Source organism: Diadema antillarum, unplaced genomic scaffold, assembly GCF_040938485.1.
Source record: "Diadema antillarum isolate AM-2024a unplaced genomic scaffold, OU_Dant_1.0 scf00000228, whole genome shotgun sequence".
NCBI lineage: Eukaryota > Metazoa > Echinodermata > Echinoidea > Diadematoida > Diadematidae > Diadema > Diadema antillarum.
In genome coordinates, this window is record NW_027271117.1 from 347,008 (window position 1) to 373,617 (window position 26,610).

Sequence of the window (26,610 nt, forward strand, 5' to 3'; positions counted from 1 at the left end):
GTAAGATTTTACATTTCACAAATAAGCAGTAAAAGCATACTGTATATACTGACATCACTGCTGAAAACACCCCTTCCTAGGTTATTTTATTGCGATCACAAAAAAGATGAATGAAAATCTCAGGACTACAAAATGTAATTCCAATTTATATCGGGGCTGAATAGATCCAAAATAAACCTCTGTAGCAATAACGGGGTTATGCATTAACGTCGCAAGGATTTATACCGCTGTCATCATCCACAGAGTAAAAAAGCCAGACCATTTCAAGAATCACGAAAAAGAAGACACTTCCCCCCCCCCCCCTTTTTCTTAATTTGAGCTGGCTTGAGGGCTTTGGTTCATTCAAAAAACAAAATCCTCTAACACTCTTTCATTCCATACATACCTGTTTCTGATATGTCCAGTACTGGGCATCCCTCGGAAATAGTACACAATTGCTTTCCGTAAACAGCACAGCACTTGAGGATGGAAAAAACATGCTGCAGGGAGCAAAACAACACATAAGGTGTTTTTACAAAGCGAGATGAAGAAAACACTTCAGACATTGCAACATTTTATAATGTACCAGCAGAGTGCTACCACACATTACAAAATTTTATATGGCTTATTTCCACAAAACTTTAAACTTTTGTCCCTTTTTTTTTTTTTTGTTTCTCACCTAGGGATTTTCCAGTTGTTTTCGGTAGGAAATTCTACAAGTATAGGTTTATAAAAATTTGTATGAAAATGTTTTGTTTTACAGAATGCATAAGAATACATCCCAGTGAATTTCTGGATGCTATATCTAAACAATACCAAACTAAAACACAATTCTATTTTGTATGTATTCCTTTGTAAAGTATTGTGTTTATTATGACCAGTCAGTTTTATGAGTTTGCCTAAATCTGTGATGCAGAATTGAGGTCACTTTTACAAGATTATACCTTTCTCCCACAGCAGTAGCCAAGTTTCCTGCATGACCGGATCTATCTCCTGCTCAAAGACTTCAGCCAGCTTAGTACAGTACTTGTAGACACGGGATGTCTTGCGGTTGTAGAGCCATGCATTGTCAAAACATCAGCCACACATCATCCACAAAACTGCCAGGGATCAATGTACTGTCCTGTGTCCAATTTATTCTTGATGGTAGACAGATCCATGGGGTGCTTGATGATGTCAAAGTAGTCCCTGTAGAGATTGGGATTTATGCCGCATGCAATGACCCAACTTGGAAATAGGCAGACATATGCACACACACACATTTCTTTTGGGAACAGTTGTGAAGGGGGTGGAACTGCCATATGGTAGACACCTTTGCTTTGCTCACCAAATAAAAAGGTTGATGACTACACTTGTGTGACCGGAACTGGCAGCTATGCTACCCATAAATCAAAAAACTTGATTCAAAGCATTTACCATAACTTTGCTTAAATGACAATGAAAATTACACGACATGAGTGCATAAACTATGTATAAAGCCCAGAGTTATCTACTAAATATATACTTCCATTACATACTCGCAATACCTCTAGAATATGAGTCAAAAGCAATACATCTGGCTGACATCACAAACACTTATTGCAGCGTGAATGAAAAAAAAAAAAGTTCTTCTTTTATTGCAAATTTCCACTGCTGTTCCCAGCAAAACTCTTTCCTACTCGCAAGAAGTTCCCTTCTACTGTAATTTCCACTTTATGCAAAGCCATCAAAAACAGGCATTTTGACTCTACCTATTATGCCAATGATGCCACCCCCCCCCCCCAAAAAAAAAAAAAAAATTACATATACATATATACATATATATAATTACAAAACAAACTCGGGACTTACCGGAATCTGCAGCTTTTGAGGGTCAACTGGCTGCTGGAAAGGTAAAGACTCTGGATTTTGGCGGTACAGTTTTTCCAACGTTGGCATGAGGGCCTGCCTCAATTCATCAGGTTTGAATGCTGAGCGGACAGAAACAAGAGGTAACATAAACAAAAATGCAATCATTGGGTAATCTTTGATTTCTCTAGACACCAGTAGCTGATGCTTCCTTCAATATCATATAGCAGTTATTATTTCACCTTAATTATTTGACATTCATTTACCATGAACTTGAAATTAAGATGGAGCAGAAACGAATCTTGGAAAAGACACGGCCTCAATCAAATCAGGAACAAGTTACTTTGCTTCTACTCACTCTTCTTTGCCTTTGGCGTCTTCGTTTCAGATTTGACCAACTGGTTGGCAGATTCCTTACTACTGGACGACGTGGAGGGCTTGGCCTCGTTTGTACTGCTGCTGGATGCATTGGCACCAGAAGAGCTGGTGGCCGTACTGTTGCTGGTGGGGGGAGGTGGTGCTGGGGTGGTGGCCCGGGGAGTGGGCTTGCCACCCTTGATATCCATGGGCTCTGTCTTGACAGTGACTTCGGTCTTCACCACAGCATCGTGGTTCACACTGACACTGTTCGGCTTCTCCCCCATGTTGCAGGGCTTCTGGGAGAGGACCTCCTGCTTGACGATGCCTGTAGACATGGGGGTTTTTTCATGCCAGCCGTGTCCATGGGTTCCGTCTTGATCATAATGTCGCTGGCCATCATGGGCTTGTTGCTAGGAAGCTGCTTTCCACCAATCTGTGGGGCCAAGCAACACATGAACCCATTACAGGTGGGAAGTGATACTTTCACAAAAACAGGGGAGCTGTAAGACATTATCACTGGGCATGTAAATCAGGATAAAGCGATAAACCCCCCCCCCGAGACGTGGGGGTCTCGCGCTCACCTGAGTATAGCAAGTATCGCAAGTTCACCTACCATGCATTCTTGCAAACTCTTACCCGAGAACATTGGAAACTTGGGTTGTGGGGCAGCTTTGAGAGCTGGGGGCATGATGTCCATTTGCATATTCCCTCACACTGGTAAAAATATCTGCTAAGTACACTGTACTTAGAAAGTTGGACTAGGTAGTTTTGAAGACAAAAAAATTAAGCTCTGTATCACTTCCTATTCTAGAGAAGAATATTATTGAATAGTCCTTATTTCAGGAGACTTGGGCCCCCTGGGGTCCCCAAGGGGAGTATGGTGCCCATTTGAACACATGAAGATTCCTTAATTTGGGGAGTTTTGCCCCCCTGGGGGTCCCCAGGAGGGGCATGGTGCCCATTTAAAGAAATCCAGATCCTATCCCACTATAGATGCTACCCGCCAAGTTTGGTGAAAACTGGTCAAGGGGTTTTAGAGAAGAAGAGGAAAATGTCAAAAGTTTACACACGACGAATGACGCACGAAGAGCAATCGCAATAGCTCACTTGGCTCAATTGAGCTAAAAATGGAACAAGGAAAAAAGTAACAAAACACATATATCAACTATATCAAGGACCTCCACAGGCTAGAGAAAACAAAATGTACTTTGATGAAGTCAACTGTTCACTGGCTGTGAAACAAAGGTGGAGTGAATTAATGCCTTTTTTTCCCACAAGAAATTGATTAGGATGAGACTGAAATGCACTGGATCTGCTTCTTCACATTATGATTTGATTATGCAGGGAACAGGCTATGACCAGAATTTCTAGCGAGGCGTAACATAATCAATGTACCTGAGGTTTGACGTCATCCCCATGGTCAGTGTGGTTTGACAGCGGCCCTGATTGCATACTGGCCTGAGGCGTTGGCTGGCTGGACGACACAGAGCTCACTGACGGCAAAGACGACTGTGAGATATAATGTAGAATTTGTGTAAGACACTAGTATTAGAAGCATACTGTATACGCTATATATTTCGCGGGGGTTTTATTTTCGCGAATTTCGCGAGTCGGGAGCTATTCGCGAAATTAACAACACGCGAAAATATTACCTTCCAAAATGAATCCCTTGCCTTGATGATACGAACATTTCAGTACTAGTATACCATGTCACGGCTTACCGAACAGACCATACTGGCTAAGCTTGTTTACGCATGTCCACGTCTACTTACGAATACTGTAGAGAGCCAATCCATTATCGCAAGGGGACCACTTGTCAGAAATCTAGCGCGATGGACTTAACCACTTCAAAAATGTTGAATTCTAACTTACTAGTTTGCAGAGTTTGGCAAGTCTTTTTCATGCAGTGTATAACTAGTATCATTCTTATTTGCTAGTAAGTTGAAAATTCACACTTTCTTTGCCACTTCATATTTTCTCTGGTCCCCCAATCGCGAATTTAACCACTCGCGAAAATGTGTGACGGCGGCAATTCGCGAAAATTTATGTACGCAAAAATTATAGCGTATACAGTATTTTATACCTTTTGGTACTCAAACTTTAGTAAGTAACTGTAGTAAATTTATTTATGTTGAATGATACTGTGCACTAGCATTTGCTCCTTGCATTCCCTCCAAGCATGAAGACTCTATAACATTTATTCTTTTAAAAGCAAAACAAACAGCAAAAAAAAAAAAAAAAATTGCGAACAAAATATTGCCTTGACATGTCTGAGTAGGATTCCCTTTTGCGTGCTGCGCCAATACACACAGACACACACACACACACACACACACACACACACACACACACACACACACACACACAGACACACACACAGACACACACACAGACACACACACACACACATCAATAAATAAATAAATAACAACTTACAGCAATAGGAGAGGTGTTGTTCTGAGTTGCAAGCTGAGGTTGTACTTGTGGAAGCTGCTTTCCAGACTGTGCCTGTTGTGGCTGCTGCTGCTGTTGCTGCTGTTGAGTCGTGATGGGCACCATATTCTGTGGCTGCACCATGCCCACACTTGAGGCAGGGGACTTGTTGGAGTTCCCTGTTGATGCCACTGGCAGGAGGTTGCGGAAAGGATTGGCATTCTGCTGTGGCTGCTGCTGCAGCTGCTGGTTGGGTTGCTGCTGTTGCTGCTGTTGCTGCTGCTGTGGTGGTGGCTGCTGCTGTGGTGGCTGTTGTGGTTGCTGCTGACCAGGTTGAACCTGAGGTTGGAGCTGTTTGGGTTGTTTGCCCTGTTGCTGAGGGTTGACTTCTGAAGTCACTGCCTGGCCATTACCTGGCACAGATTGCAGCTGCCCTCCTACAATGTTTGTGTTCATTCCTGTTGTGGGCATGCCATCTACGATAAATGCAATAGAGAAATTATGTGGAAACTAAGAAGTGGAAATGGTTTTTCAAGTTAAATTGTAATTCACTAGAGATGCTGCATTAGAAGGATTTTGTGCACTTCGCCATGTATAATATTATTTTTTGTTGGCTTGATACTTGGCTGAGTAGTAAAGCCAATTGAGCTAGCAAGTAAAACAATTTACCACTGGCACTGCAGATAAGATTAATGGCAATAAGTATACTAAGCTACCACATACATGTAATGCAGGTGCCCAAATTTGGTTACAATTCTTTTGTGCCATTACTATTACTGGAAGAAAAGTGCACAGTAATTAAACAGTGCATTCAGCTGTAGCCAATGTCTATGTTCACACATTTAAATAAGCAAAAACAAAATGCTGTTATTTAATATTTGTGCTAGATCCAAGCTGCACAAGCTGCATGAAAATTAACAGCTAATATTCCACACCTTTATTTAAACAAAACATTTGTTATGACATTGAGTGCATGGTAAAACCTGTGCATCGTTTTGAATGCATCTTCTCCACTAGAAACAGAAAACTGCTGAAATTACTCTGGGCTGATGCAGTACAGTTCATCATACAATTTACAAAATGAAGATCAGAAAACATAATAAATTCATCACATGACATACAAACAGTGCAAAAGAGAGAAAGAGAACATGCTTCAACATAATGCATTAGTGTCACTCCTTCATCATGCATGCTACATTGTTTTTTTCGCAGGGGAAAAGAATCATGACAATACATCATATCACAAAGCCACTCCTGACATGCCTGCAAACTGTGCTTTTTATGCAGACACACTTACGTTCTTTAAAGTGTTGGAATCTATAAGGACTAGTTGCTATAACTTGTGTTGAAAAGTAAATCAATGAGATAAAATCCTTTGAAAAACAGATATTACAAGCACTTGGTCAGGTGTGAAACTAGAAATCATGTGACCCTGGCAGGAGAAATCATGTGACCCTGGCAGAATAAACTGCTCAATCTCTCATTCTCTTTGACCATAAAATCATTTTTGATTTTAGGGACTAGACGTTAAAATACAGGATACTACTCACAGTTCTCTGAGTAAACAAGGTGGCGACAAATACCCAATTTATATCTGCCCTCACGATGCGTGACAGCTGATGCAGGCATGTGGGCACAAGAATGCAAGTTTTCTATGGCAACTGCGAACTTGTTAATCAAATGCCAAATGTTGATGTTTGAAGTTGAGGTGGTAAATACTGGCAGCATGTCAAAATTACTCTCCAAGCAGCTGTGGACATGGTTATAGCTATCAATGAAAATTATAATTCTAGCCGTTACTTTGGGGGATAGCCATTTCAGGCCAAGTCTTGCCAGTTATGTTAGTAAGTTGTTAATATTTCTTCTTTTTTTTTGGGGGGGGGGGTGTTCTTACTATAACTCTAACTGGCTTCATGACGTTTTTACGATTATAACCAATATTCACTCAAACAGATCTCTGAATGATTTATTACACTATCTTTTACACAAATCAACTACAAGTTAAAAAAAATATATATCTTGGACATAAAAGAAGTGGTGAAGTTTCTATGACAAGAGGGTTCACACAGAAAAAGTGAGATTTGCGCGGCAACAAAGCTTTGCAGGCCATTCATAATGCTCTACCTAGCATCCTGTATTCAGAGTACAAATCAATTGGGATGACCACCTTCTTTCTTCCATTGGGAGCTACTGTAAAACATGATATTTTAGCGGCATGACATTTTCGCAAATTGGAGCCGGGCGGCCTTTTTCACAGAATGAATTTTTGCGAAGTGCCTCTGGCATTCAATGCATATAGTGTAGACAAGAGCCTTCGCGTGCATTTTAATTTCGCGACTCTTGGCTCTCGCGAAATTGAAATGCAAGCGAACATTCCTCATTTTTCAGTATCTATTGCTGTGGGAAAGCAGTCTTGCAGCTTATCCAACACTGAAAAATACAATCACACCAATTATGCCACCCTGTTCTGGCTAGAAAATGTTGGCGTGTTTAGGTGCTACTTTCAAAAAAAGATCTACATCAACTAAAGAAAGTACCGCCACTTATCCTGGTCATTACTGGTGTACAGAAAAGGAACAAAATTTTAATCTGGTACTGTGCCATCACAAGAGGATGGTGTAACTGCTGTGATTTGAGAAAGTAAGGTAGATTATTGTCAAGACGTGAAAACTCATGATTGCCTTGGCTCATTATTGATTTTTGCTTACTTTCTCACTACTGGGCAAGCTTCCAATGGCAAAGAATGCATCCTCCATTATATACTACAGGACAAAAAGCAACGATACAACTACAGTGCACACCCATTATAATGACCACGTTTATAATGAAATTCTGGTTACAATGGAGTAAACATGCAGGCCCCAACACTATCACTCTATCTTAACTGTTCAATTTGTTCAGTAATTAAATTTTGATATAATAAGAGAAAACTGCCAGTCCCAAGGACTTTGTTATAACGGGAGTCAACTGTATATCTCATATGTGCGTTGATTTGAAGTGGAGAATGAAAGGAGTTATGGGATGGCACTGAGTAAGTGTCAATCAATGTGCAAGCATTCCAGCCAAAATTAGTTCATTGCACGTGTCAAACAGGAAAATGTGTACCATATGAGGTATGACAACTAGTCATGACAAAGTTTAGAACATTCAAGCAACATGCATCCAGAGTGATTAAATCTTCAATACAGTGGAAGTGAGAAAATCTCTAGTTAGTACTGAAAGTTCTGCAGGTGTGGTTCTGGGACTTTGTAGATCCGACTAAACAAAAAATCCCAGTGCAGATCCTCTGTAAGTAAAACCCAAAACACAAACAAACATCCCCACTCAAATTTTCTGCCACTCCGCAAACATCATACATGACCAAATGAGGGACTCTGATTACACAAAACACTCTGCACCTGTATGATTATATCAGATTTTTGAAGGCATGCTAATGAAAGGGTTTTGTATTTCCATAGTCTTTTGCACTCTTTTGATGAAAGAAACACCAAACAAACATACATAAAGGACCAAGGCACTTTATTAACCCAAAAGAGCTTGTTTGATGCTACTCACTTATTATCAAGAGTTCTGATTGAAGGGCAATTTTCTCCTTGCAGACTTCGTGCACACTTATATTAACTACAGGAAAATATTTGGTGTTAGTGCGTTTCATGCAACAAGTGTTAATATGGGAGGAAAATGCCATGACCATGTCAGTACATCGTACTCTAGCTGGAGTTAGAAAAAGAAAACAGACGAACACACTTTTGTTTTTGCCAGGGGGGCACCAACAATATGTCTCACCACGTTTGGGGCCACTTGCAGTCCCTCCACACAAATCTTGCAGCACTGTAGAGATGTACTCACTCTGTGAAAGACCACGAGAGTTTAGTCCCTGGCCAGATTGGAGTTGTCCAGCTAATAACTGGCTACCTGGAAGGCGTGGCGTACCTTGCTGTTCGGCAACTCGCCTTTGTCGTTTCTCCTCCAGCTCTTTCTGTATTTTGTAAATCTTCTCCGCTAGGAGATGGTAGTATTCCTCCTGTAATGAGAGAAAGAAAGAATATATTTTCATGAGGGCAAATACTGAGAAGAGGAATTCTTGGCAGAAACTGGCTCTTGAAGTCACAAACAGATTGTGACACTTTTGTATGATTATTGAATGCAAAAGTATAGACCACTGGATTCCATCAAAATCATGGTCAAAGCACAAAGGACACACAGAAATCCAGTAGCCACCACATATTGAGATTGTCCTCTCTATACAACACAAAGTTTGAAACATAGGTATACACATTGAAATAATTTCATATTTCATTAGTCAGTATTTACTAGTATATGTCCTAATGAGTCAGAATTCATTAAATCGTGGTTGTAAATTCTCAGCTGCTGTAGAATATATCTGCATACATGTAGTTTTTTCCATTGGTGAGCTTTCATCTTTTCTTCTTTTTCTTTTTTGTACCTATGGCTACACTGTAGGATAGGTTGAATGAATTTTCACTCTGAAGTTGAATTCAAAGTGAACAGAACATTTGAATGCAAATGAATGATTTCTCAATACCTGATGTCTCATCCTGAATAAGAAATGAAGTAAACATGCTTAATTAAGAATAATGTCACGATAGCCTCCAATAACAGCAATGCACCAGTTCAGCCAAGTTCCAGTTCAATGGAGGCGACTGCACTCAAAGCATGTGTGAAGTTTACATCTGATCAGGCATGAACGGTCGAGTATGTCTTCAGCCTAGACAACTTACCCGGCTACTGGCTTGTTCATACATGTCCTTCTCCACCTTGCGGGCATAGTTCACCAGATTTGCCATACGCCTGTCTCGCAGCGCCGCCTGATCAGGTGACGGGAATATTGCTTGCACCCTGAAAAACAGGAAACGAGAACTACTCCCCTTAACATGATTCACTTATTGCGTTTCATTATGACATCAAACACTTAACTCCAGACTACATACTCTCTATAACATTTCATATGAAGTTGTTCTTAACATTAATGATATTTGAAAATTTCAAGATAAATCTACCCATTCCCCTCCCCCCACCAATAAAAATGCTGATGTAGGATTTTGCAACACAGAGAAAAAAAGATATTTCATATATACATAAATCACAGTAACCATTAAATGCATGGAATTATTATTGCATTATAAAGGTGCAAGACAAACTAAGTCATTAATCAGCTGGTTTATATCTCACACACTATAATTTCTGCCGACTGTGTGGCAGCAACATTGTGCTTACAATTTGTGGACGAGATGTGCTCTCAGGTCCATGGTAACGAAAGCATGCCAAGGCTGACTGGCTGCTGAGGACGGCATGGCCGTTGGCAGGCCAGCAGCAGTGCCTGACACCTTGATTCCCTCCTGGATGCTGGTGATGATGTTGTTGGCATTGAAACCACTCAGGCCAGTCTCTAAGGTTGCCCGGGTGCTTGGGGCAAGGGCATTGGCAGCGTTGGTCATGGTGTTGCTCAGCGTGCTGACTGGGAAACTGCTAGCTGGTGGCAAGTTGCTGTTGGTGGACAATGTCACTGGTTGCTGCGGAGGTTGCTGCGGCTGTGGAATCTGAGCCTGTGGCTGTTGCTGCTGCTGCTGCTGTTGCTGCTGCTGCTGCTGCTGCTGAGTAGGCTGTACTGGGGCCTGGTTCTGCTGGGGCTGCTGGGCAAGCACCTGCTGCTGAGGCTGCTGCTGCTGCTGCTGAGGCACTGGGACTTGTGCCTGCACCTGTGGCTGGACCTGCGGCTGCTGGGGCTGCGGTTGCTGCTGGTCTAAGACGGAGTTAGACAGAGACTGGTTCAAGACGGGGCGAGGAAGGTTGCCTGGTCCAGTTGCAGTTTGTTGACCAAGAAGATTCACTCTTGTTTCTGTGATGGTGCAGGAAGAGTGACAAAAGCAAAGCTGTAACAGGAGAAACATTGCCTTGCAACACCCAAATGGTGCCTTTAGAGCATATAATCGCATAACTCAACTTATTCAACACTCATTACGTAAGGTGTTTTTTTTTTGGGGGGGGGGTGGGTTTGGGGTATTGTTATATTTTCAGTGTCATTGCTGTGTTTCTTAGAGTACACCTCATGCACACAAAAAAAATAAGAAAAGAAAAACTATTTTTGATAAAAGTGCTAGTGACTACGCAAAGATTGATCAATTGTCACATGTCACTAAAGCCCAATGGAGTTTGTTTAAAATTACTCCAGACTATTCTCTTAACTCTCCGTACCTCAATCATATCATAACTTTCTTGAATGAGTCATGAGATATTTTCATTTAGGTGTCCTTGAGACATATCACAATGATAGGCAATAATTCTTTCCTTACTTTCATTTAAAAGCATTATTCATACTGTATATCATACAGAGCAGGAAATGCTTCAATTCACTCTAAAGCGTCTTTGCTCAGAGTACCGATGACCAAGCTTTTACCTAGTATACCTGGCATCCTTTGCTGAGTCTTGTTAATTGGAATACCAAGGCCCTCAAAGGCACGGTTCACATGGTCAACAGGGACAGGACCAAGATTATGCAGGAACTGGTTGGTGGCTGTGAAAGTGAAGAAAAAGACAAGCAGTAAAATTTCATACTCCAGTACAGCATCCTCTATTCCATGCATACTTCATTTTTTTAATATTTGTGGCAATCTTTCAATTCAATTAAAGTGATTTTATTTTTTGAGCATGTATGAAGCATATCTGACCTAGTAAAAGCTTTTGCATTGGGGGGGGGGGGGGATGGGAGAAGGTCAGTTTAAGATGAAGTACTGAAAAGATGAATTGATAATTCATCACTAGGCAGATGGGCCAGGAACATCCATCAAATCTCTTTACTTCATTACACTAGCCTACCAAAAACAGCTGAAATTAGAAAAAAAAAACAGACAAACAAAAAAACAAATCCAATATTATATATCAATAACAAAAGAAATTTATTGATTTCTATTTCATTTATCTCTTCAGTAACGAAGAACCCCAAATTTCAAAATGGAAAAGGACAAAGCCAGGGCAACAGAGCACGATGAAAAACAAACTTTTGATGTTCCTGATCTACACTTTAAAAAAAAATAAATAAAACTTGAACCATGTGAGCCAGCAAACAGTAGATTGGGAGGGCGTACCTACCACTTAGACAGTTGCTATGAGGGCTTTGAAATGTTTGCATAATCAGGTGGAATACACACAGGGAAATTCCTAGTGCTAAGAGTGAAGTGGGAGCTACCAGTATACTAGGAGGAAATCCACCCAGAATGTTCCAAAAGATGACAAGGAAATCAGATAGAAAACAAGGAAGATATGACTTTTTGAAATTGTACATTTCTTCTGAAAATATTTCTTGACCAGTCAATATACGTCAAAACATATTCCCATACCAAAATATATTAGAGTTAACATTTCTTCCTTTTTTATTTTGGGAGGTTTGAAGGCAAGTTTTATATATATACAGCTGAAATATGGGGCACTCTCTGAATAAGAAATTGTGAGAGCATGACATCAACTCGCCGATTTGAATATTCGTAATGACTGGCAAAGAAGTTTTTTTTTTCAATGAAATATAAAAATGTCATAACTTTATTTCTTTTTACCCGATTTTGATCATTTTTGCACTGTTCATAAGATTTTTTTCATTTTCTTATGAAATTGCTACAATTTTAGAGTGGATTTCTTCTTTAGTTGACAGTGAAACTTTACCATGAGATTCATTCAGTGTAAGATACTAGCTTCTTCCAGCTAATTTGTAGCCTTACCATGCTGCTGCTTGCGATCTGATGCATTCTTCAGGGGCAGACACACAGGACAGTCATTCCGTGTACAGTTCTTCCAATGAGAAATTATTTGTCTCGATGAAGCACAGTGAGCCACTGTGAAAATTTACAGAAGGGGAAAAAGTTGAAAGTTAGATGTGGCCATTACACAGGTTTCCTTTAACAATAGCATTCTGAAGCTTTTATATTCTACATATATGTCACACATTTTCTTTTGTTAAGTTAAGAAGTAATCTTCAGAAAAAATATTTCTCTGCACATGATGTTCCCCCACAGCAAATAATCTTATATGTGAAATATTTCTAACAATTCTCATCTGTGCATTTTCCATTTGGTATTTCCCTCCCCTTTTCTTGAAGTGCTTCAATCACACTGATGACAGCACCTGCAATTCACAGCTTTACCTTGGCAAGACTTCCCGGCTTGGCAGTTCGTGATGTGGTTGAGGACATTCTTCATGGTTCGGCAGTGGGGGAGGGCACATGGCTTGACCTCTCCATTAGCCTCTTTCCTCTGACACTTGTGGGCATGAAGTAAGAGCACCAGCTGCCTCTGAATAAGTTTCCTCTTGCCTGGGTCGGCGGCTGAAGCTTGGGTTCCTCCAGCAGCGCCAGCAACTCCTACCCCAGACAGTGGCTGTTGTGTGCTTGCTTGCTGCTGGGCTTGCTGTAAAGCAAATAAGTAATGGGGAAAAAAGTCAGAAGACGTGGTTACACACAGAAACAAAATACAACAGGGTCTTCTCTTCAACACTGTTGTAAACTGTATCAGTACCACATATTACCTATCCAATGTTTTGCCTTACCAAAAAGAAGAAAGTTTCTAATATACAAAAAGTGTAAACAGGTCAGGGGAAAGAGGCTGTTTCCACCACCACTTTTCACAAAGTACTTGCAGCTTATGAGGCAATTTAAGCATCTATCTATAGAGCATTAAAGAGCTTTCATTTAGATAGAATTCAACTCAAGGAGGAAGTTACACTAATAATCTATAAGGGTTCAAGACTCATGCTAGACTGTGCACAGAATAAATTTGACAGAGGTTAGGTGGAAGAAGAATGTGTGATGACAAAGCTTACCACATTAACTCCACCTTGAGCACTTATATTAACATTGCCAACAGCACCAACACCATGATTTCCAGCAATACTGTCACTTCTACTAATGTCTTGAATACCAGCCCCAGCACTGTTTGCACCCATATTCACATTTCCTGTCGATATGCTTCGCTGCAAGTTCCCCGGCACATTTATATTCCCCCTGAAGTTGCCACTTGCGATCATGTTCCCATGCATCACATTGGAGTTCCCACCAATGGCTCCGGACAAGTTAGTGATCACATTCCTAGACATGTTGGCACCCGCCCCACCAATGTTGGGGTTCATGTTAGCCGTGGGTGCGCCCATGTTGCTAGGGTTGATGTTGATATTGCCGGGCATATTGATTCCGTCCATCACGTTCCCTATTGAGTAACTGTTGGTCACACTGGTGGGCACGTAGGAGGACATTGCATTCATGTTGGGTGTGGGTGTAGGCATAGTGTTCATGGAGGAGGAGAATCCATGGAAAGGGTTGTTGGTGTTTGGCTGGTTCATGTGCTGCACATTTCCCATACCACCCACCTGCAGTCAAGCAAGCAAGCATTGAATACAAGGAGTTAGAACTTCCACCAAGGAGGAAAAGATTATAACAAAATTAGACACAGAAATGTGTACAACTAGAAGTGACTACATGTATCAGGAAAAAGACATGTGTAACATGTCATTTAACAGTTAAGACATGTGACAAAACTACCGTGGAACATAGCACAGGCTTTTTGTCTAATTCATGCAGATGTGTTTTGGGTGATTGAATCATATGCATTGTTTTATTATGTCATTAAATCACAATGACTTTTAAGAAAATGCACAATTAGAACTTTCAGCTGCCAGTGTATTGTTTTGCAACACATATGCTTAGAATGCAATATACAATGTAAATAGTGCAGATATTAACTGCGCAAAAAGGTAAAAACATGCAGTTCAAGGAGAAAAACACACAAAAATGAAGATTTCTGATCTTGAAAGTGACATGGAATAAGACCAAATATATATCCAGCATTGAATTCAATAAATAGTGGCTGTCTTCACTATTATGATAAAAGTTTGGTTGGGGTATCGAGAGAAACTGGTGCAAATAAACATAAACAGAAGTTTCATGCCAGTATGGATGATTTTCATACAGTATCTTCACTTCATACGGCTACATAAAACAGATTTTACGAATCAACTCCATTAATATACTTAGTGTATTTCATACATAATTATATAGTAAAGAAAAAAGCATCTTGTCAAAATGAGTTACCAAAGAAACTACAATTCAACAAGCCTTATCTATTAGAGCCACTTTTCATACTTTGTGAAAGGAATACTCACTGACATCCCTCATACCTTCTACACCCCCCCCCCCCAAAAAAAAAAAAGAGTTAAAATACTAAGATGGAACTCCCTAGAAAATATATGTAAGCATTTCCTGCATCTATTCTCCTGTGGAACTACTGGTAAATAATTGCTTATGGTGTACAAAAGTCTTCTGCATTACTTCTGCATTATCATCTCCTGTATGGACTAATCTGCAATACTGATGACAGTATTTAAAAAGGATGAGTTGTAATGGAACACAAATCGCAAACCTACTCAACAATGATTTTCATACAATATACAGACACTTATCTGTAGACTCTGATAAAATATATTTACACAATAATGAAAATGCTTTAGACTTGCATGGGGATTACTAACCTTTGCTGCTCTTGCTTTTGCTAATGCTGCATCCATTCCACTCATCATATTGGGCTGGGCAACATTTCCCATTGCATTGCTGTTTCCCATTTGCTGGAGAGCCATGGACGTAGCCACAGAATTGCTGTTTCTCACCATCGAATTGTTTATGCTGATGCCATCTCCACCTTGAAAAGGTCCATTCATCATAGGTTGCCTATTCCCAATTATACTATGTCCTGGTCCCATATTTGTGGCAACATTTGACGTACCCATACTATTTGGTATAGGCCCAGAACTGGGATTAAATTGACCCATACTGTTCACCACACTGGCATTTGTCCGTATATTGGTGACAGAAGTCCCAACTGCTTGATTTGGAGATGGAGATGGGACCATCCCTGGTCCACCAACCTGCTTCGCAATGCTGTTTGGCACAGGACTGTTGGTGAAAGTGCGCGAGTTTACACTAACATTGGCAAGGCCGGGGTTGTTTCCACCTGCTTGTAGCTGGTTTTGCATTGCCGATGACACAGTGACAGACTTTCCCAGGCCACCACCAGGTTGGGAGACTTGGGCACTGACTGTGCGGGGTGGCGACTGCAGCAGCTTCGTGAGCTGAGTGTTCTTCTTGGCCTGTTCATTGTGTGGCTCGACCACTCCTGCGACCGAAGAAGCAACAGTAACAGATGGAGATCCTCCGGCAACACCAACTCCACCCGTCAAGCTGACAGTTGATGCAAATGACACCGAGGTATCATTGGTACTGTGGCTTAGATCATCAGTCAGTGGGGGGACATCAATGTCAAGCAATTTTGTAAGTTCTGCATGAGAAACGGAAATAAAGAAAAGGGGAAAGAAATTGTTAGGCCTCCTCTTAAACCCCAAAACAGCATATGACGAGATTATATTAGAACAAAAAGTACATTCTGTTATCAAGCAATGACAGCATGTCGTAACAACAAATTTTAAATTTTAAGAATTGTATAACTCAAGCTGGCATATTGATAACTTGCACAACCTTAGACACCAACTTTTTGCTACGTATGTGAGCATTAAAAAAAAAAAAATCCAGTACTTGAATTAGAAACATGTTTTCTGTGAATGGGACCAAAGGACTAGGTAATGAGGATAAAGTATCTTGCCTCCGTACTGTAAGCCCGCAATGTTGCAGCCAGGGGACTTGAATCAGGGACCTTGTAATTGATACTCTGGAGTCTTAAGGCCACCGCACACTACACGATCCGACTGGTCTTAAGCCAAGCTGGGTCTTAAGACCAGTCGTACGACCGGACACTGCACACTATACGACCGAACCTTACCAGTAGGCTCACAATTGTAAAGCGCGTGCAGTGCGCACTGTGTGCGCTTGCATTTTACTGCATTGTGAATGGCTGAAAGCCTACGACCGGTTGTAGAAATTCAACATGTCAAATCTCTATGACTGACGCTAAGACCCAGTCGTACGACTAGAAAATGGCAAGACTGTGACGTCACACTTCTAGTCTGAAGGTCTAAGACCGGTGAATCGGGGCAAAATCGTTAGTGTGCAGCGGGCTTAATCCACTCAGCTACAATAAAGTAGCTCTCCTATTCATTAATCTTACTTACAAAGACTACAGCACAATTACAGCATACAATTCTATACTATGTGTTCATGCCGAGTCAGAACAGATGATGCAAGCCTTTTCAACATACAGTTGTACTGCAATGCCACATACTGAAGACAAAAAGACTTGTTCAACTTGCCAATCTAACATTGAGAGTATACTCCACTTGCAGTCTGGTACCTATCTTACAATAAACCCATTATTCCTAATGGAAAAAAATGGGGGGGGGGGGGGACTTTGTGGCATTAGAAGCAAGTTCAGGTTGCTTAGTGCCTTTACAAATTAAACTCATTCAACTGGAAGAAAAATGATAAACATAATAACAACACACCATCATTATTACAAAGCCATAGGATATCACATTTTGGGACTTCTGCCAGATGTCACTGTCATTGACACAAGTTTCAGATATTAGTTGATGCTACAATGCCCAGATATGTACCAAACAAATTACTCTGCTGACACCTTGGTTTATGAGTGACATTCCTGACATTCACTTCATGAGTTTGTTTCAACCTGATCATCTGGCCATCTCTCTTGAAGTTTCCTGCTGCAAGCAGAATGAATTTAATTTTGAAAAAAAAAAAGTAGCAAATCTATAGTGGGGAAGTACTGATGTATAGTGAATTAGCACAAACATACATTTGTAATTTGAAGTGCCCTGGGAATACAGACACGTGGGTGTAGAGACCCTGGTACTGACGCAGCAAAGATGCAGACAACTCCTCCTAGTTAATACTCCAAAGCACAATACTCTCATTGCTGTCATTCTACAAAAGATTTTTTTTTTTCAATCCATCCAAATAATCAACACATGCCCTGGGAAGGATGGGACTCTACCTGAATAATACATCAAATTTTGGGTACTCCCAAAACACAAAGTACCTGGTACTGTTGTAGAACCCTAGCACAGATGCACTGAGGGACAGCTTGGTAGCCTTGTCGCTTCCAGTTGTTTACATATTGCAACTCACATCTTTGTCCACATGCAATGCTATGCAATCAATGCACGCATAGCATTTGATACTTTTCATTTCCTTGCTTTCAAATTGCCATGACAAGACTTAACTGGTTTTCAATGTGACTGATTTGCAGCAATTTAAGTCAGGAGTTGTCAATGCAACACTGCAATTTGCCGGTCACACAATGATATGCAAAGAAATTTTCAAATATAAATGTACATTGTGCAAAGATGTGACCTGGCAGACCATCTCTGCCGAGAGGCATTTGCGTACCGGCTGCACCCCCAAATTGTGACTACCGGCTGAATAACCCATGTACAATGTACTGTATGTTCACAAGTAGAAAATAAAGACATCATTGACATTTGGGTTGTCTACTAGTCAACTGCTTACATCACCAACCACTTACTATGAAGGAAAAACCATATCATTTGATATTTGCATCCATCAAGGTGACTACATATGTAATGTACAAAATAATGAAGTATCCACTACATGAAGAACAAGTGTATTATGACCTTATACTGCATTACATTAATGCTTGTTACAAGTCCCCTTTTGAAATTTGCAGGCAAGGATTACAAGCCTCCGTAATCTTCCTGTTGCCTCCCACTGAATATCATTTTATGATTTATACTACTTTACATGATTTTCTAAATGCTTTTGTAGAGCTCTCAAAGAAGAAACACTTATTGTACAATACATGTTTACAGAGACTATCATCACTAACCAGATACATATTTGACTAGGATGTTTATCCTTAGCTTAAGGTTTTCACATTATCCTAGATTACACGTAGAAAGCTCAAACTTGGAACATCTCACATGTAACACAAGGAAAAATATATTCAGAATAACTTCTGTCCATTACAATGTCCGACAGGACACCTGTCGATTTTTAAACAAGGGTCTCAATCTTTCCTATAATAAAAACAAATTCATGTCGAGGTGAGCAAAACCTCTTACAAACAGCTCCGTCATAAAAATGTCTGCTTGAGCCATTCCAGGTCAGTGCACCTTGTCCTGAACTTTTGTATCAAGCCGTGTTGCCCTACGACCCATACAATGTAAGTTGTGACAGAAACACCATACACTTCTGTTTTGTTTTTTTATAACAATGGAGAGGTACAACTTTTCTGCGGAAAACTGACTTACCAGGCCTCCAGTTTGATAATGCTAAGCTAACGATACAAGCTGTCACATAATGACAGTAATATTTTTTAATCATGTTTGGTATACTTCAACTCATAAAAGCTGAGGTCTGGCAATGCACACTGCTTTTAAGATTATAAAAGACTAAAAAATTAGAGAATTGACCCATTTACTGTATTTACATTGTACGTTATACTCCAGTAGAGGTTCAACTACACTTTATAAGAATTGTAACACAGTCACCAATTTATATTGCAGCAGGGCCTCACGTTACCTACATGTACATGTATCAATTGACATTCTACTCTACATTGTACCAACACAAGATAAAACCATGTCCAAGATGAAAATACTGAATAGAAAATCAGATCCTGAATCTTTTGTTTCACAAGTGAAATCTCTCTAAAACATGACCTCAAACACTGCACAATTGTATCAGTATCATATCAAGCAACCTCCATTACACATTAGAGTGTACTACAATGTATATTTAATGTCAACATTTTTTTTTATTTTTATTTATTTTTTTTTTTGGGGGGGGGGGGAGAGAACTTGGTAAAGAGTACAAAATACTGCAGTGCATGGCAAGAAGTCTGGCAATCTGTGGCAGAGATGGGGAAAACACCATCTGTGCCACAACTCCTCTCTTTACATAGAGTCTCCACAACTGAAGCAAACACCAGTAAAAAAATCATTCACTCCTAATGACCAGAAAATAACATGTCATTATGTAGTTTACGTGAAACTGGTCCTTCTATCAGTAAGGCTCCAAAAGCCGCCTCACCCTTTTCGAAGAGTCTGACTATAAAATGTATTCTATTACCTTACTGGCCTGGGTAGGTCAGCCTACATTTGCTAGTACAGACCAACGCTGACCAAAGACAATACACAGTGCATTATCACATGCATCAGTTTTACTAAACACAAATTAGAGGTACTGCAGGTTAAAGAGCAGAATGCAGGCCTTAAAATGTACAATTTAGAATAATTGTGTTACTACAGACTGCTCACTGTCGGGTCACAACTGCTTCTCACAGTCACAGGAGCTTCACCAGGCCAGGGCTCCCATTACATTCACCTTTCATATTCCACTGCATGGTAAATTAGCCCACACATATCCACTGATGATCACATGTTAAGGCAAAATATTACTTCACATATCAGTTTCGGAAAATACCTGATCGATGTCAGAAGCATGATTTGTCTGTGTCATGCAATATTTTAACCCACTTACGCACTAAGGGCCCCAGCGATCGGAATTAAAACAAAGAAATTGCTATCTGATACAGCCAGGATGTTGTGAATTTTACCTGATTCGGTGCGTTCACTGCCAACATTAGAAGCGTTTGCTGGTGACGCCAATTTTTGCCTTTTCGTTGGCGGTCCGTCCATCTGGTCCGCCATGATTAAATCTTATGCACCAGATCTGGGTATTCTTCTATCAATCGCTCTTGAGGGTAGATTTTTGGACTAATAAGTTCCTATCGGCCCATCTACTCGCCAACAACAATCGCATCTTGGACGCAGAGTTCAACCAGGGCATCGACATGTCTCTGAAACTTCGCTGCGAACATCTTTCCTCAATACACACTATGATGCGGGCGTACAAAGCTTGATCTCCGACAAATCTCCGTGAATTTGAAGGCGCTTCCGTCACATTATGCTGCAGTTTTAGTCAATCTAGTCGACTTCGAAGGCTTATTGGAATACTAGCTAAGCACTTCAGATCGTCTAATGGTAAAAGGCTTCCGATATGGGACGTAAAAATTCTGGAAAAATTGCTGTTTTCGCCCGGCAGGGCTTTCACAAAATGGCGGCTGTTGATGAAAACTTTTTACGCTTGTCAGAGAACCGAACAAGGAAAGCTTCCGGAAAAAGCCGAAGCCGAAAAATAATTTAGGCAACGATTTCTCATTAGCATATGAACAGACTTCGCAGTTTCTGATGGCTGATTGGTCAAAGCCCTTATGACGTGTTTCTGATTGACAGGTATAAATGAATCGGCAAATAACGGGATATTTCGGACCGTTTCGTAATTCAGGTGACGAATCAGTGGCCGTATACTGTGGGATTCTTTAAATACCCAGTGGTCTTAGCGCGCATGTCGTGATCAGTGCAGAGTTTATGGTTGGCAAGTTACGGCGAGAGAAGAGAGCGTGGAAGATTGTTTTCACCGATCGTGACAAGAAGAAAAGTACTTTTAAAAGCTATTTCTCGGTACTCTTGAGGCGTTTGATGAAGTGACAGTTAACCACCTAATTTCACTTAGCATTTCAATACTGAAACCACAAAATATTTGCTCCCTGGCTTCTAAAAAATGACAGGAATTCCATTGATATTGATACAATCTTTGTGGGACGCATGTGCAACTTTAGAAAATAAAGAAAGAAAGCAATCAGTCATAATAAACAAGGAGGATTTAAGACATCCCATCGGTGTCCTTAGTAATGCAGTGATGAAACTATAGGCTAGTATTAGGTTTCTAGGTCAAGCAGACTTTGCGTGCCAAAGAAAGGCCAATTAATGCATCAAGAATCCGATATGACAGACTTAGCAACATCTTGATGGAATGCATGCAGGGATCTAAATCAAGACTGGTTAGTGCGGGTCAAATACAGTCAAACCTGCCTTAGCGGCCACCTCTCTATAGCGGCCACCTGTCTATAGCGGCCACTGAAAAATCCCCCCGAGAGAAAAGCAATGTTAAAGACCCTGTGTATAGCGGCCACCTGTCTAACGCGGCCAGCGGCCACAAATTTTGTTTCCCGTGGTAGATTTTAACCTGTCTATAGCGGCCAAAAACTCGATGGAGCCGTAGCCGAGCCGAAAATTTCAGCGTGTTTTTCTTCTTGTTAGCCGTGCCAGTCATTCCTGGGCAACGTTCAGTGATCGCCATCGTTGCATTCATCACTTATTCAGTCACAATAATGCACTAGCGTTAAGCTTTCTTCATGACTGTGCACATGCTACATGTACTGTGCAACAATTTCAGAAACACCGGCATTGTTCTATGTATGATACACACATGTGCATACGTACACACATACATGTACATGTAAGTATATATAGATGTATACAACGATGATACATGTTACCTGTCTATAGCGGCCACCTGTCTATAACGGCCACTTTTCCCGTATCCCTTGGGTGGCCGCTATAGACAGGTTTGACTGTACTTCAATCTTCTTTGAAATGCATGTCTGCACAGATTGTTTACGGAGCTCTTGGAGGCTCACATTAACCATAATATTATGAATTAATGTCTGCATGGAACAATTTATGCCACATTTTCAGGTTGCATAGTGACTTGAAATTGATTTCTCATATAGTTAATGCTGCTAAACAGAACAATGTAAGACATGTATGAATTTATACTGTATATATGCCTACACACTTTGTATGATATTTCATTATTTAGCGAGCGGATGTTACGGAAAGCATGACTGAGAAAAGACGGATTCTCTCATTCCTGTTAATGCAAAAAAAAAAAATGTGTGAAATGCATTCATTCAGATAATAACATTGTATATCTATAAAACTGTATAGTTCTACTTCACCTATTACTAGCTCCGGTTGGAGTTACATTATTAGTGAACCCATGGCCAGTGCTGGGTATACTGTCATGTTCGCAATGATCAATTATCTTCAACTTGTAGAACTTTGTTGAGTTTAGGCATTGTGATTATCAAGTTAAAATGGTTAGTGGACAACTTACAAAAAGAACGTGTAAAAAACCCAAGATTATACATGTCCATTCCAATACTCAATTATCATACAATGGAACTGCATCGGCTGTGTCCTGTTAATCGTTTCAGCATCATTATATATCCGAGATTTTACAATATCGTTATATTCACGCATTCAAGAAACTACAGAGTAGTCCCTCTAATTATATCAATCAAATGATATTGGTGAAGTTTACACTGCATGATATCCTTATCATAAAGTTTTATTTCAACAAAGCAGTATTGTCATATGCCACTCACAATTATATATAGTTCTATCATAAACTTCAAAATATTGCTCACTCGCCATCAACATAAGGAGCTTACAGTGGTAAATATAGTGGCAGTCGTTGTTGTTTTTAAAGTTTTTCTTGATGTGATTATCGTTTTATGAATATTGTACTCCATTTACACATGAGAAAAGACACCAAACTTCCGGCACCAAACAGCTGATGACTTCTTTATGTCCCTTTCTGCTGCACATTAAAATCATGAAAGGATGTATTGTTGACGGTCTCTTGGACTAACGCATTTTTGCGCGTCACCTTTTGATTGATAGGTGAAATAACTGTAGGCTCAACACCTACTTAGCCTGCAAGTGAAAATAATGCTTTTATATAGGCCAAACCGGCAGTTCTTATTAAGAAAAGCGCGAAACTATGTAGTAGGACTGGATATGGATGAAAATTGGCTTGAGAGGAATAGAGGTCTGAATATCTGACCTGTGTGTAAATGAAAACATTTATTTTACAATTTGCTGTCCTGCAGGTGTTTTCTGACGCTTACTTTGTACAGAGACGAAGAATGTATCACCTTGCAATTAACACATTTTTATGCTCATCATTACAAAGCAGGGAGGTATAGGCCTAGTGCTCCCAGGTTATAGGACTCATCGAACCTCTGCTATATACCCAAGAGACTATAGCCCCCCCCCCCCCACGGGAAAAAAAAAACACGCGCGCGCACACACACACACACACACACACACTCCATTTGCCTGTTTCCTATATGTCATTATGCAGGCATACCTTTTCCTTCGGGGCAAGTCCTACTTTATGCTCCATATGGCCAATTATGATCGAATGGTGAGACGTTGTGGTAAATGTGTGTGCGTGAGTGTGTGCGTGTGTGTGCGTGTGTGTTTTAATATTACTGTAACAAATGTGTGTATTTCGGTGCTGTGTATCTATGTGAATATATGTATGCTTATTTTGTATACACACACACATACAATATGCATATATAAGAATCATGAGTATATATTCCAGTGACAGATCCAGAGGGGGGCGCAACCGGCGCACGCCCCCCTCCCTATTTTTCGTTAAAAACAAAAGAAAACAAAAGAAAAAATGAAATGAAACCCGGAAGTGGTAACAGAAATATTAGTTGTGCACCCCTCCCCCCTTTTAAAGAATTCCTGGATCCGCCCCTGTATTTATATTCTTATCGTAGGCTCTTTCTAAAACTTCAACCGCGGACAAGCCAGCCATTTTTAGGACCGAGGCATCGAGGAACCGAAGCGCTGCAGAACACTCTGACCTCATGGGGCTTCCCCGGTAATTGTACACGTACGATCCAGGGAGAGAGAACGTGCTCTTGAGCGGCTGGCCGCATCCATACAATGACAGCTGGTTTTACCACAGCACACTTCCGAATCGTTTGAAACATCGACTAAAAATGCTGCACTTGCTCGTCCGAGTTAACACGTTGAAATAGGTAGAGGACGCAACTTGAAATTTGCTCTGAAAGGCACTAAGAAATGAACGAAAATATCAGACAGTATACATCTTATACATACAGATCTACGCATCCAAAGATATATATATTTTTTTTCCTTTGGCATGACGTTCGTGCTCGCACCAGTGCGTGAGTGCGGGAAGGGCTTGTGCGTTCTGTAGTATGTGGGGTTTTTTTTAAATGGTATATTTTCGTTCGTTTTTTTTTTAATCATTTATTACCATTTACTTTAATTTTGATTCGCAGTATAGGTCTCTATCTCAAAATACAAGTGTTGAATACACTGAAAGGAACTTCGTTTACAGACCGTGCAGGCCGGGTGCAAGGATTCAGGACTAACGGTGAGAAAAAGTGTCTTTTTCTCTACGCTTTTTTCCCTCTACCAGCGAGTTGATTGTGGGGCATGTGGTCTGCTGTGTCGTGCGTGCAGTGTGGCACAGAATAGGGGCGGAGCCTAGTTTATTAGGGGCTCGGGCGACACACATGGAAATTGTGCGCCGGGGTTCCCCCGTTTCAGTGCGCATGTACCATGCATGCAGTGTGATCTGAAGGTGCATGAGCATAAACTTAGGCCACGCCTCTTTGGGTTTCCCTCGCTCATACAGGCGGTACACTTGACCACAGTACAGAGAAGTTTTTTCTCACTTGATGGAATTCACACCCACGCACGAATATTATGTTCGTACTGTTGTTGATATCGTTGTTCTCGTTCTAGTACCAGTAGTTGGTATTCTTGTTTCATTTCATATTCTTTCTCTTGTTCTAATTTAGTTTAACTGCTTGTTCATTTCTTGTTGTCTTTATGCTTCTTCTTGTTCATACTTTTTGTTCTCGTGTCATTTGTTGGTATAATTTTTACTCTTATTCTTTTTACTCTCGTTCTTGTTTATTTCTTGCTATGATTATTATTCTTGTTCTTGCTCACGTACTAGTTCTTGCTAACGGTAGTTTTCATTCTAGTATCATCCGACCACGTTACATGACAATGCGACTACTGTCGTTAGCTGGTGTAAAAGAAGAAGAAGAAGAAGAAGAAACAACGCAGAAATTAAATCAACCACGCTTTGAATTTGTCATGTTTCAGTGCAGTAAATGATTATGTTATCCTACATAATGTTCAAGTTGAATTTGATAAATTAAATAAAAGAACACGAACGTAATGAAGGAAGTTTCAATCAAAATCGAACATGAATTACGAAAGGGTTTAAATCTTAGAATTTTCCATGTTTTCGCGCAATCAGTGATGTCGCAGCCACATACTCAAATCGGCAGCGGTGGTTAATGTGATCGCTTCATAAGCGTCTTCCTTTCTACTGCACAGTCTCCATATAATTCGCGCCTCGGTAAAAACATGAGAACTTTGAAATTCCATCAACTGTCTTATATTATATATCTGATTTTTATGAAACTTCTTTTTCATAATTTAGTATTTATTGGTCAAAAATAAATGGCACTGACAGCAAAGAATAAAATAGCAAGTGAATTACAGAATCATATAAATAAAGGGAAAAAATGATGCAGCATAGCAAAACAAATACATAGAATATTGCATAACAAATATGACAATACCCTGTACATTAATTATACATTTTCAAATTAAATTAAATTACTAACCTCCATTTTTGAAAATGAGATGCAAATTTACCTTTCTTTTTGGAAATTCTATATTCTATATTTTTAGGCAAGCCTGAATATTCTATATATCAGCACGCCTAATGGTATTCTATTCTTAACCTGAACATAGTTTGGAATGGAGATTAAAGTATCTCTCTTCAGTCTATTGATTGCACGCAGTAAAAGCATGTATAGGCCTATGTTAGGCCTATATTTGTACATTTAAAGGAAACCAAAGCCAAAATGTAAATGTCGACTGAGTGAAAGCAGCAATATTAGTAGAACACATCGGTAAAAAGCAGAATCGGGCGATCGATTCAAAAGTTATGAATTTAGTGTGAGTGTGTGTATCATTCTCAGTTATTCCCAAGTGATGTGTGCTTATATGATTATATTATGCAATAACTGTGTCTTGAATAGAATCTAATGCAGATCTGCTGACAACAGCAAAAACAAAAACAGGTGCATGTGAATACATTGGGTGAGGAGGATAATCATTGTGAGAAGGCTTTTGACGGGGAACGACAGATTTTATTTTGATTACTGATTTCATTCTCTAGAAATACATCCTTATTGTATATAACAAAATGAGGTATAGATTTTTTTCAACGATTGGAGATTGTATGAACTATTCATATTCATATTTAATACACATTCAAGTGAATGCTTATATGAGTCATGCAATTGTTATATCATTATGTAA

At 40.1% G+C, this 26,610-nt stretch overlaps 1 pseudogene; it reads right to left on the bottom strand.

Annotated features, from left to right (window-relative positions):
• Positions 1 to 20,649, bottom strand: part of LOC139724778 (histone lysine acetyltransferase CREBBP-like) — a 35,563-nt pseudogene extending 14,914 nt beyond the window's left edge.
• Positions 20,650 to 26,610: the final 5,961 nt, after the last annotated feature.